Source organism: Formica exsecta, unplaced genomic scaffold (assembly GCF_003651465.1).
Source record: "Formica exsecta isolate Colony F162 unplaced genomic scaffold, ASM365146v1 scaffold164, whole genome shotgun sequence".
Classification (NCBI taxonomy): Eukaryota; Metazoa; Arthropoda; class Insecta; order Hymenoptera; family Formicidae; genus Formica; species Formica exsecta.
Genome location: NW_021848957.1, coordinates 245,889 through 256,911, shown reverse-complemented (window position 1 = coordinate 256,911; position 11,023 = coordinate 245,889). Strand labels below are relative to the sequence as shown.

The 11,023-nt window shown below is 33.9% G+C and overlaps 1 non-coding gene across 1 annotated transcript; it reads right to left on the bottom strand.

Annotated features, from left to right (window-relative positions):
• Window positions 1-223: 223 nt before the first annotated feature.
• On the bottom strand, window positions 224-330 carry LOC115233234. Its single transcript, XR_003883749.1, has one exon. It is a non-coding gene; the product is annotated as a U6atac minor spliceosomal RNA (small nuclear RNA).
• Between the last annotated feature and the right edge of the window lie 10,693 nt (window positions 331-11,023).

The window sequence follows — 11,023 nt, the reverse complement described above, 5'->3', positions numbered from 1 at the left end:
ATCATAGGTTTGAGAAATGTCAATCTTTCAACTTGTTTATTAGATAAATACAACATACTTGGAATAAAAAGTATAGGAAAATATATTTATTTTAACTTTGTTTTTGAACTTAATACATATTAAGCTTTGTGTGTGTGTATATATATACAACTACAAAAAATTAAAAAGAGGTAAAGAACGACTGTTTTTTATTTTTTGCTCAAATAATAATACTTAAATCAAAGTATATGTTGTGGTAAGAGTCGCCAATAGACGACAGTGCTTTACCAGTACATATGTTGTCCGTCCTTGTCTAGGGGAGTGCTAAACGTCTCTCCTTTCATACAACACTTAAATCAAAGTATATTGTGTGTGTGTGTGTGTGTGTGTGTGTGTGTGTGTGACCTCATATTTAAACGATTAATCTAAACGTAACTGTCATGCAACTGTCTTCATCAGATTAGGGACCCGCAGTTTTCTATCTCCTGATTATAGTTTCTCGCGAATAAAAAATACCTTTTCTGCCACACGAGACCCCATTCAGTTGGACAATATCCGTTGTGCTCCGACGCCCGTAAAAGCGTATAGACAGTAAAAAAATTGGACCTCGAAATGACATTTCACGGCGCAATGGACAATGTGTCGTATGATTGCCGGATAGTTAACACGGACGAACGAACGACCGAGCTTGTGCATTCTCGAGGCATTCCCCTTTCGAATCATCGGCGTTATTTCGCCGTCTGGCGCCGTGAAGGCTCTCTTCGCTGGCGCGGCCACCGTCTATGACCTATGAGAATCGTGGAAACATCGTTATTATATATTCGAGAAAAATTTTGTATTGCAAAACGAAACTTGTGTACACTGAAAAAAATGTACCAAATCCAAAAATTTTTCTTTTTATTTGAGAAGATTATTTATTTAAATACCTGCAAAGAAATTCGTTTTTTCAATCATGCAGCAAATATATTTTAATTAGTGAAATATATAAAACAAAAGCAAAGTATACTGTTTTTGCAAATAAAAAAAAGTAGAGTTGTGCAAATTAGAAACTTGCACATTGCTTCCTCATTATTTTATTTTACAAAGCTTAAGCTGCTTTAAGCATGCGGTTTTTTCAATTTTTGTTTCCTCATAGAGGAAGCTTTGTGATCGAAATAAAAAAAATAAAGAAGTAATAAAAAAGTATAAAAATTGAATTCTTTCACCGATTCTCACTAAATTCAATATCAAACACCCTTTAATAATACTCTATTCATGTAAAAAAATTTAATCCGATATCTCAAATTTGACTTTTCATCTCATTCAAAGAGCTCTACTTTATCTCTCTGTTTTTTTTTTTTTTAATATTATTTATTATTATTATTTTTTCTTGATATTATTTTAAAATTATGTTTCAAAATTATATTTTAAATGCCTATATTATCTCATATATTCCCAATTTTTCTTTAAGTTTATACTAAAAATAGAATTGATCCGCTCGTTATACTGTAGAATTTAGTAAGTAATCAAGCACGACACGGCCGCTAACGTTCAACCAAATGCGTTTGAAACGTACTGAATTTATGGACGGGAGTTGCAGCATTGTTATTTCCACTTCGAGTTGGTTCACGGGTTCTTTATGGTCCCGTGGCGAATACTCGACCTCGGATGAAACACTAGAGTTTCGCCGACAAATCGGTTGCTAGCAATTGCGACCTTCGAGCATCGTCGAGAAAATCAAGTGCACGCGTTCGAGATTCACGAATGAAAAAATCTTTCGATAGTGTATTTAACAGTCGAGTACGTGCGACGACTCAGAAGAGCGTGCATTTTGGTTCTATATACCGGGTGATTGGAAAAAAGCAAAATTAACTTTTGTGCAGACACGAAATCTAATTGAGAATAATTTATGACATTATGACTTTAATAAAATCCAATTATATTGTTATGACTTTAATAAAATCTAATTATATTGTGCTAGTTTTTTCATAATTTATATATTATTACTATTATATTTATTTATTTGTATTATTTATATTTTTTAATTTACATTATGACTTCAATATCAAATTCAATTACACATTGTGATGATTTTGTTTAATTCATTATCTTTGTCATTTAAAAAAATATGTATAACTGGGTACCGTGTAAAAAAAAAGAAAAAGCTATTGATATGTACATGTATATATAATAAAAAGAAAAAAAAAGTCTGTGTAATTTTTTATTACTAACTACATATATTAATATATAAACTAAAAATATTATTCTAATTGAAAAGAAATAAAAACATTATATATTTCTATATACATATAGTATCTTAATAGTTGCTACATTATTTGCAAATATTTTTTCACATATTAAAACAAAATAGTAAGTCACTACAATATATACTTCGTAAAATTTTTCACGTTGTTATTTTCACTTTTACAATGCTGGCGTTCCTGGAATGAATTTCGTGTGAGCCACCCAGTAACGCACAATGAGACTATTGCTCTTTTTTTTGTACCGCGTTAGCCATTTATAGCTCGACGTGCCACTTAACAGGACGCACGGCGTCACGGGGTAATCAAACTACCATTATCCATGGGAAATTGTAACCCCTCAATCTCTCTTTCTCTGCCTTCGCTCTTGAGAAAGGGTGAATATATATATATGTATATTCGTGCAGAAATCACAACTCTCTTCGATATACTTCTTCTATTTGTCCCTCTTATTCGACGTCTCGTTCGTGCTACTGTGTGGTAAAGAGTGATGAAGGGTGGTCACACATTATGTAAACCTCCTCACCTCCTTACGCTTGTCGCGTAATGCGAGTTACGATGAGGGGTGGTCGACGAGTGGCACGTTGTTAAAATGAAGTTAACTACTGAAAAATGGCGGCTCCGCTTGTCGCAGAGAATTTGACACTCTATATCGAGGTGATCAACACTTGAAGTATCCACTCTTAAAAAGGAGTCAAGATAGATCCGTTTTCTAAACAAAAAGTATTAAAGGTAATGTATGTAAAAACTGAAATTACGCAATCTGTAGACACGGCCGGGCAAGAATATTATTTCCGGGACCTCTTAATTTGAAGGGTCATTTTCATAGGATTTTTTATCAGAAGAAGAATGCCGCAAATTACAATGCGCTACAATCCATAGTTTTCGAGATATCAATTTTTTAAAATCGTAATTACAGCAATACTTTTGCCACAATTGATGGTAATTTTCTAACACCATGTGTATGTTTTATAAAATATATTTTTAGCATATTTATCTATTTATTTATGTAGAAAAATTAAACGCGTAGGCGAGGAAAGGGCAGAGCCTCTCTCTCTGCACTCCTCGAAAAAAACTAACTTAATCCATGTCTGAGGGGTAAATCTTTATTTTAAGCATTTCCTTATTACTTATTATTCTCACTTTACTTATTATTTTTTATATATATGTGTTCACATTTGTTGCATTACAATGCAAAGATTTTGGAATCTTGATATATTTTTTCAAAAAAAAAAAATTAAAATTTGTTATATTAAAAAATTTGATAAAAAATCTTATGAAAATGACCTCTTGTCAAAAACTTTGTTATCTCAATATATTTTTCCAAAAAAATTTTGAAACATCGATATTTCGAAAACTATTGATCGTAGCGCATCTTGCGACATTCTTTTTCTCATTAAAAAATCTATCCAATATACCTATCAAATTGAAGGATCCCAGAAATAATATTCTTCCCCTCCTTGCATTACAAACACGTATAAAAATACGTGTTATCTATATCAATAACTTTTTTAAATTTCGACATAATAAATATTATTTGAGAAGGGATTTTTTAAAATCTAATAAAATTATACACAATCTCGTTCATTTACGCACTTATGATAAATTATATCTACATAAATCAACTATGTATTTAGAAAAATTAAAAAATTTTGTAGCTAACAATTAATACAGCTTTAATTTCAGTTGACAGAAAGATAATGTTGTAAATTTAGCTGCCCGCTTTTTTCCCGGTTGGTTTCGCGGATAGCGTAGGAGAAGATTAGGTGGGCTCGGGGGCTGACACGGTGGGCATGAATCCCAGCCCATGCATACCAATCGAGTGACAACCTAACAACGGTTAACCGCAACCAGTCGACCCGCTGCTAATCAAGAAATCACAGTGCGAGATAAACCCCAGCGGAGAGGGGTTGCGGCGCGAGTTTGCCGGGTTGGATTGGTATCATAACGCGTATCCGCTGTCTCCGATCATTTCACACGTTGGCCGTTTTGCCAGACGACGCGAATGTTTCTGCGTAGAATCGGAAAATGTAGTATTCTTCAATAAATCGCTAGATCTGAAACTGAGAAATATACTATATCGACGAAGAGAAGAATTAGTATCTCTCCCGAATCTGTTAATGAGTCATCGAATTTATATCATAAAATATAATATTTTATTAGTTATACTTATTTTTTTATTATAAAATTCTGTAATATACATTGTAGGCAAAAGTTGGGTAAAACCGGATACTTTTTTGAATTTATCTTCTTACAAAAAATCAGAGGGCAATAAAAATTCTATTGACCGTTAGTAGTCTTTAATAGACCTTGAACTATGAGAAAATAAAGCCAGTTGCTGAAAAAAAATATTTGGTACCAAGGATAACAGGATTTTTTAAAGAAGTCAAAATAGCCGGTTTTGTCCTACCGGTAGGGTAAAGTCGGGAACTCATTTGAAAATATATAAAACACCATGCAATTACGAAATTTTTATTTATTTTAATTAAAATACAATACAAATATATATTCTATAAACAAAAATCACAAATAAAAACATTCTCTTGCTCTACAATGCTGCAGGACTTTCTTATTTAATTTTTTAACTTTAGCAGTCTCAAAAAGCTTTTTTTTAGTGGTTTGTTTTTCTGAGTGGCAGTCACCATTTCCAACTGCTTTTTGCAGAAAGAAAAAGGCAGAATGACAGTTTTTCCTCTTTTCATTATATGAGAGTGTAGGTACCCGGTTTTGCCCCAACATGAGAAAAATAATTATGGCGGCTGTACGTTCCGGCGTACAAAGTGACGATCAAAATTAATGTGATATACTCTTTAATATGTACAGAATGCAATGCTGCATTTACCGAAACAAATGCTCTATGTAGAAAAAATCAATGACGATTCGATTGTTGCCCCGATATCGATCTTTTTTGACTCGAAAACTTTTTTTTTCACAAAACAGAAATATCGTATGCACATAGACACGGTTCATCTCAAAATAATGATGACGTCAATCACAACTAATAACACGATGTGATTGGCCAAAGATAGTAGCACTTATCACGAAGAAACAGAGGTACTCGGTTTGACCCGCCTACCCGGTTTTACCCTATTTTCCCCTACTACAGAATGTTTATTTTATATTTTTAAATTTTATTTTAATATAATAAAATGTAATATTTTATTATATTTATATCAGATGCATTGTATGAGTCAAATAGATACATAATACTTACAGTCAATTAATAATAAATATAAACAAAATATACAGAATATTTTCATTGTATAAACTATATTGTATGATCGCACGTATATCCGTGTTTGCGCAAAAGAAATGATATAATGTACGAGAAAAGAGTGATTATACTTTCTCTGTTCTTGTCCTTTGCGCACATTAAATACACATGGGATTGCTGTGAAAAGGCGAAGCTGCAGTAATTACAGGGTTAAATATCAAGGGGTTAATAGCGAGCCAATGAAGCGGCGAGGGCGATCGATGCGTTATACGATCTAATGCACGTGTGAAGCGTGGAAGCTTAAACGTCACCGATAATCACGAAAGACGGATGAGCTTGAGAAGGAAATATCGCGGATATCATCTTGTCGATGCTCGTTCTTTTCACACTCAATCACTTAATTTGTTACAAATACATACAGACAAATTATTATTTTCAAAAAATGTTATTTTAATACATATATTTAAACTCGGATAACATTCGGGGTAATAAAAATTTAATTAACAAAAGAAAAGTAATTTAAATGGTGAAACAATTGATATGAAAAACGATTTTTAAATGTATTGCGCAATAACAATTATTTATAAATCATTATTATTTGAAACATTGGATACACAACATATATTTATAGATATAGGTTACAACAGCATGATCTTTGTAGTGCGAGTACTTGCTGTTTTATTGTTAAGAATATCAGCCTATTGTTATCGGTAGCTATTCGTACGGCTCTTTTCGGTAACCTCTCGCCTCCACTAGCAGTCGAGAATAATTGAGTCCTTAAAATTTTCTTCGCGAGTGCACCCTTTCTTCGTCCCAGACACGTAGCAAAGTCATCGAAAGCCCGGTCCCACGAACCATCATGAAATCGACACTCTTCTGGCTACGTTTCAAGAGTACTAAACCCTCCAGCCATTTCTAGAGAGAAGCAGACTTGGCGATCGTGTTCCTGCAAAACCTCCTTCCTATACCTATCGTTTCAACAGCAAATCGATCATTTCATTCACGTATTTTTATCATTGTAATTAAAAATAAATAATATATATAATCATAAGTTAAATTGTAAATGTTGGTGTTAGAAATGGCTCCGGCAAAAAATAAAATTAGGGCAAATCTGTTAATATAAAATGATTCCTGATGAACCTCATGTTGTAGCAAAACATAATAAAATAAATGCAATAATATAAAAAATTGTATCAATAATTAAAAGTTTGCGAGTAAAATAATATATTTCTTTGATTTCAGACAATTTTCTTCACTTTAGTTGTAAATCTGCGAAATTGTAGAGAAAATATTATAAAGCTAGCAAAGTCTTCGAACAAGTTAGCCGATTCGACTACAAGAGAGCCACGGGAAATAAATAAAACACAAACGGACAAGACCGTCGAGAGGCACAGAAAAAGAAGACGTTTGCCCCCGCTTACCTCCTCTTTTAAGGTTCTTGCAACGTTCCGGAAGTACGAAATCTAATTTAACCTCCGGTCCAATAGCGACTTCTTCGCTTGAAATTCCTTTCTGTGGATCCTCCCGCGTAAATAGGACCGATGCAAGAACTTTGACAACTCGAATAACTCGAATTTTTACTTGAAAACACGCGCTAAAGTGGTCGAGATCATTATCCGAAACATATAAAATTGAATTTAGAACATATTTTATATTTTTTATATATTGACATATATGTATATAAACACATTTTTTACAATAAACACAATACACAAAAATATTCACATAACAAATCTTTCAGAAATTCATGAGAAATCGTTAACACTCTCTAAAAATTCTTAATATTCTTTTAAACATTTCTCGATTGCATTAAAAGTAAAATAAAAGTAATGAAAATTTATGTAACTTAAAAGAATTTTTTCTAATAATCAGTTTATAAAGTTCCAAAATTCATATTCTAAATTTTTTTGCGCACATACGAGAAAATGCGTCGTGTTCTTGGCGGTCGCGGATTGAAGAAAAAAAAAAAAAAAAAAAAAAAAAAAGAAAGCGCCAGGCGTGTACCGACAAAAGTTTTCGCCAGTCCGGATACGGGGAAGTTTCACCGTATTTGCGCATCCGGTATCATAAATCTTCGACTTTTCCCGCCTTCTGGTACCCGGTGGCCAAGTCACCCGAGTCCGTCCAAGAAATAAATTTACAAGACTATCGCATTTCCTTTTTTTTCAGCTCCTGCCTTATTAATTTTCCTTCAATAAGAAATTCCTTAAAAAATTTCCTGCAATGATGTCTAACATGAGCAAGAATGCTGAAATAATAATTATTAATCTAAATAAATCATAAATAAATATATTTTGTGAACAAATAGATTGGGTCTTTAGCAAAAAAATTCAATTCAGTTTCAAGATATGTTTTTAACACTTTCTTTTAAGATTATATGTATTTTGCGTTGTAAAAAAAAAAATTTATTTGTCTAAAGATTCACAAATTGATGATTACTTCTGTGCTTTCGCAAATCCTTTCGTTTCTAAAAATGTGGAGAAATGTAACTTATACTATACTGTCCAGCAATAGACAATTATGACTAACATAAAACTCGTCTACTATCGTTCCATTCATTAATCTAAGCTACATTAGGAAATCATAAGTCTCTCATAATCTCCGTGAATTCTCCCTCCATTCGCCAATTCATCGCTATCAACGCCAGGTTTTTATAGATTATTGATGATCGAGGCGTTTCCGCGCACAAAAGAGTGGTATAATAACGCAATTAGCGGCGTGTTGACAAATTGAATCGATTCGAAATGTATTCTTTTCATCGTGCCTCGATATATAAATATATATATCTCGGTGTCTTTCCCCTTCCTATAAATATTTCATGCCGTACATTGTCCCCACAACCGTGGAAAATGTTGGACGATCCTTCTTTATATAGTTTCCTCGGCTATCACCCTCGAAAATTCTTGCGATGGAAACCATGAAAAACCGATAATCTTTCATCAATCAGTATCAGAAACGCACCATCGCCATTTTGAAAATTTAGGATATTCTATAAGCTTATGAATTTAGAAAGAAATCTCTCGTGCTTATTCCAATTTGTGTGTCAAAATCTTTTACGGTAGACATCGATTTATATAAAATTCAATGTAACTCACTGTTCCTCAACCCCAGGTTTGATTACATCAAATATTGACTTTTTGTATCATAGTAATTAATTTACGTTAGAAGACACCTACTAAAAATCTCACAAGAAAAATATCGCAATTTTTTAATATAAATTATTTTATGTACTTAAAAATTTCACTTATATAGGGGAAAGTTGGGTAAAACCAGGTAGGCGGGTCAAACTGGGTACCCCTGTTTTTTCGTAATAAATGTTGCTATCTATGGCTAACTTGTGTTATTAGTTGTAGATTGGCGCCATCATTATTTTAAAACAAACCGTGCCCCTGTGCACACGATATTTCTTTTTCAATAGAAGTTCAAAGTTTTTAGCCCCAAAAAGATCAATATCGAGGCAAGAATAGAGTCATCGTGCGCTTTTTCTATATAGAGCATTTGTTTCGGTAAATGCAGCATTGCATTCTGTACATATTACAGAGTATATCATATTAGTATTGATCGATACTTTGTACGCCGGAATTACAATCGCCGTATTCCAGTATATGGAAACGAAAACAAACGCTCAGAAAAAGAAACCACTAAAAAAAAAGCTTTTTGGGACCCCTAAGGTTAAAAAGTTTAATAAGATAGTCCTGCAGCAATGTCGAACAAGAGGATCTTTATTTGTGATTTTTGTCAATAGAATACATCTTTATATTGTATTTTGATTAAAATAAATCTAGATTTTGTAATTACACGGTGTTTTGCATATTTTCAAATGGGTACCCGGTTTTACCCTACTGGTAGAACAAAACAAGATACTTTGACTTCTCCAGAAAATCTTGTTATTCTTGGTAACCAAAAATTTTTTTTCAGCAACTAGCCTTATTTTTTCATAGTTTAAGGTTCATTAAAGACTACTAACGATCGGCAAAGTTTTTTTACTTTCAGATTTTTTGTAGGAAGACAAATCCAAAAAAGTACCCGGTTTTATCCTATTTTCCCCTACATCATAATATTGCTCGGCATCCAAGATTCGAGAAAAACAACAAAATTGTATACACAATATTGAATAATGTAATAATTACATATAGTTGGAAAGTTTTCGTGTTTTCTTGTTAAAAAATATGTTGATTAAAATTTTTGTGTTAAATTTTTAACACATTTATATGTTAATTTAACATGTTGTTGTTGTGTTAATTAAACTCAAATGTTAAATTATTAAAACAACTAAAAAAGTGTAAAAATAACAAAATGTACACCATGTATTTTTAATTTTACACAATAGATATGTTCCGTATTATTAGTGAAAGGATTTATCTGTTAAAATTTACAGAAAAAAATGTTGATTTTATTCTACAATAGAAGTGAGAATGATTACAGATCATTAATAACATTTTTCCAAGTTGATTTTATCATTAAAAATATATTGATTTTTTTTTATACAAAATTTATTTCAAATTACTTTGTGGTTTGCATTTATTTTGTGTTAAAATATTGACATAGTATTAGTGTCTATTAAACATATTTACATTATGTTAACCAGTATCCACATTATGTTAAATTAACACAAAAATTTATGTGGACCGTTTAGGACATGTGATATCTGTTAAATTTAACAACACAAATTTTTCAGCTGCTATGTACTGCTGGGAGAAGTTTTATTTCCAGATTATTCTCTCATTGCGTTCCATATTGCTCGTTGTCATACATGTCACACAGAACGGCTCCGCGCGACGATAAAGCTGCCGATCGTAATTTGCCGCCAGCGCGATGTCACAGAAACTCTTAACTCCGTCCACACCGGAAACGGCGTGAAAACGGCGAACGCTATTAGAGAGGCGATCGTGTGTACACCCAATCGCGGATTGGTCGCGATGCAATTATGCACGGCAGGATGGTCGGGCGAAGGTGTTAAATTCACTGGACGTCGGGAGAGGGCGGGGAGGAGGAAAGTGGGGCAAGAGGGGCGAGCGAGCAAGCGGGACCCATTCTGGGCGGTAGCCGACACAAATCCGATCGTATTTTCATCGACGCCAAATTGGCAATATCCTCGCCGGTGACGATTCCTGAATTATGCATCAGCCTCTGGGACAGTCGCTCCAAAGTTTATCCATCCCGCTTGTTTCCACCGAGAAACCCGGCCCGCTCGGCTCTCTACCACATGCGAAGGATTTTCTCCCACTTCCTGCCTCCTCCGCCTCCTCCTTCTCCTCCTCCTCCTTCTCTTCCTCCTCCTTCACCACCACCTCGTCCTTTCTTTCCCTCTCGCTTTCTCTCGCCACTTCACCCTCCTCGACAACCCTCTCGGAACATTGCACATCCCGTCTCTTTCTCTCGCCGAATTGCCACCCACCCCACTCTCTCGGACTCCCTACCCTCCGCACCCTTTCTCGGTTGGAAACGTCACTTATTGGTCGACCGAAAGGGTAGAAAAAGAGACGATACCCTCAAATCCAACCAATCACGGTGAACGCCCGCAATAACGCTCGCGATATCTTGCACCGGTGAAATCTGGTGCGAGGAGAACGCCGTGAGAGAAGCTTCC